The sequence below is a fragment of the Lipotes vexillifer genome, unplaced genomic scaffold (genome assembly GCF_000442215.2).
Source record: "Lipotes vexillifer unplaced genomic scaffold, Lipotes_vexillifer_v1.1 C27093567, whole genome shotgun sequence".
Lineage (NCBI taxonomy): Eukaryota > Metazoa > Chordata > Mammalia > Artiodactyla > Lipotidae > Lipotes > Lipotes vexillifer.
This window is the reverse complement of record NW_006777491.1, coordinates 1-2,879: the sequence shown is the minus strand read 5'-3', so window position 1 is coordinate 2,879 and position 2,879 is coordinate 1. Positions and strand designations below refer to the sequence as shown.

At 31.0% G+C, this 2,879-nt stretch overlaps 1 pseudogene; it reads left to right on the top strand.

Annotated features, from left to right (window-relative positions):
• Positions 1–383: 383 nt before the first annotated feature.
• LOC103081474 (THAP domain-containing protein 5 pseudogene) lies at positions 384–1,298 on the top strand (annotated as a pseudogene).
• The last annotated feature ends 1,581 nt before the right edge of the window (positions 1,299–2,879 follow it).

The following is a 2,879-nucleotide window of genomic DNA, read 5'->3' as shown; positions in this document are numbered from 1 at the left end:
AATTTGTGCTTTTACTGAAAGTATAATAATTTTTTAAAGATTAAACCGTTTTGAAGCATAGCTTCAGAGGAGCCAAGGATAACACATACATAAATTATCAGGTTAAGTTATTAATGTAAATTAATGATCTAGATTTTTTACTGGTCTTGTGAGTGATCTGAGATTTTTTCCATTATATTGATATATTGATTATGCATAATATTTTTTTAAAAATGTTTTCAAGTATATTTTGAGCTGTTATATACTGAAAACATTTTTTTAGCTGAATAAATTTGCTTGGCCAGTATACTGCTCATAGTTGTACTGAAATAGTCAGCACTAACTAATAAGGGAATAAGCCTAGTAAGGACATCTTTATTAGAATTTGAAAATATTTTTTATAGGAGAAAGACCCTTCCAAAAAAAAATCTCAGAAGGAAAAATTGAAAGATGAGAAAGAAGTATGCCTCAAAGCCAAGTCAGAAGAGTCATTTTCATCAAATGAGCCAAAGAAGAATACAGTTGACACAGATGTCCCCCCTGAACATTCAGAATTACTTGATTCATCTGCCTTGGTAAAGCCACCAGATCCAAAAACAGAAAGTTTACAAAATAATGTATTAACTCTTAATCTGCTTAAACAAGATACCAGAAAATCAGAACCTACCTTGGAAACATCAGTTAATCAAGACATAGGTATAGGTGGTTTTCACACATCTTTTGAGAATCTAAATTCTACAGCTGTTACTTTGACAACTTCAAATTCAGAAGGTATTCAGCAGTCTTTGGAAGCCCAAGAAGTGCTTGAAATAACTACCAATCATCTTACTAACCCACACTTTACAAATAATTCTGTGGAAATAAAGTCAGCACAGGAAAATCCATTCTTCTTCAGCACAATTACTCAAAGAGTTGAAGAATTAAACACAAATAAAGAATCTGTTATTGCCATTTTTGTACCTACAGAAAATTCCAAACCTACAATTAATTCTTTTATACCTGCCCCCAAAGAAAAGGTGGAAATGGAAGAAGACATAGATGTTGAAGACTCATATAAGGATGTAGACAATGAGATGGAAGTTTTACAGGTTGAACATTCGTACTGCAGACAAGATGTAAGTAAGGAACATCTTTGGCAGAAAGTCTCTAAACTACATTCAAAGATAACTCTCCTTGAGTTACAAGAACAACAAACTCTAGGAAGATTGAAGTCTTTGGAAGCTCTTATAAGGCAGCTAAAACAGGAAAACCGGCTATCTGAAGAAAATGTCAAGATTATAGAAAACCATTTCACAACGTATGAAGTTACTATGATATAGGTTAAAGAGGTTTTAAAGCTGTGACTTTTATGAAAGCTTTTTGTTTGCCAAACCAAATTATATGTAAAGTGAGCTTTTTCCTGTGTAAAGTTCTTATGTTAATGAAGCTAAGCAAGTGCTCTAATGTTATGAACTGCGTCCTGTTCTTAGAATGCTCATTTTTGAGAAAAACTAGAGAGTTGTTGGGTAGAAGAAGTTTCATTACTTGTTAATTTTCCAAATTTGAAGTTAAAATGTAGTGAATAAATAATATGGTTAAGTCGTAAAATGAGAGAACACGGATATGGTAAACAAGAGCCCAGAATAGAAATCAGGCTCAGGAATCAGTCTTGGTTCTACCATTGACATGTGACTTGGACAAGTTACTTATCAAGATTCTCAGTCTCTAATCTGTAAAAAACGGGCACTTAACTAGATCTCTAACATAGTCTGTTTCTTTATAGTTTCTTGCCTTTCTAATTAGATACTTTTAATAGAACAAGTTTTCTATATGATAATCTTATACTCACATAAAACTAGATGCTGGCTAGCATTTGATATTATTAACTGTTGGATTCTTCTCAATATTTATTAAATTATGTGTTGCTTGGCCTTTGGGCTATAGTTTTCTGTGTTATAAAGGAAAATACTCCAGTTACAATTTTATTCCAATTGAACTAAAATAAGGAATCAACCATTAGCCCAGTTCTTAGGAGAGGTACTTTAAACTTGAAAGAATATGTACCTTATATGTGGCAGACCATCATAATACACAGTCATTTAAGCTTCTTGACACCTTGTATTTAAGGTTGTATTTATTAACCAAAAATTTCAATGAGGTTAATTTTTTCAGTACTTTTTAAAAATTATGTTTTTTATCTATTTAATATGTGTAACTTTTTAAAATGTGTGCATATGTTGTTTTAAAATTCCAGAATGATAGAGTAATACTTAAAGTTACACCTTCCCACTTACATGTATTTTAGTAAAAGAAATTATTGATAGGTGGTGATAACCTTGGAGAGACAAGTAGGAAAGAGAAATGATGGTGATAGAAATAAAATGAAACGTAAAAGTGGAGACATAGTCGTAGCAACACAAATGTGAAAAGTAGATGATCCCTTAGAATTGGCAGTTAATATAATTAAATATATTACTCTTTATGGTGTTAAGCAAATTCCTGTCAGCCTGATTCTTAGTTTTCTCATCTGTTATATAAAAAATACTGTTACCTATTTTGAAGGATGGTTTTTTGAATTCTGTAAGGTAGTAAATATGTTTTTGGTGCCAGAAAATAGGAGGTGCTCAATAAATATTAGTTGACTGCACAGCAAATAGTATACTAATTGTTTTGTAAATGGATGATTATTTGGGGCCGTATGTCACTTCGTTTTTTTAGGCTAATAAAATTAATTAGTATATGAATGTGTGTCAGCTAATTATAAAAAGTTGATTAGTGGTGTCCTTATTGTGTGACTATGGGGCAAAAATCCTTAAAATTTTTGCATAAATTATGTGTATATAATTGGTAAAGTTGATGTGATGTTATTTTTAAGTTGCATTTTGATGGTATTTAAAATAAATAATATAGATGTAAATAGC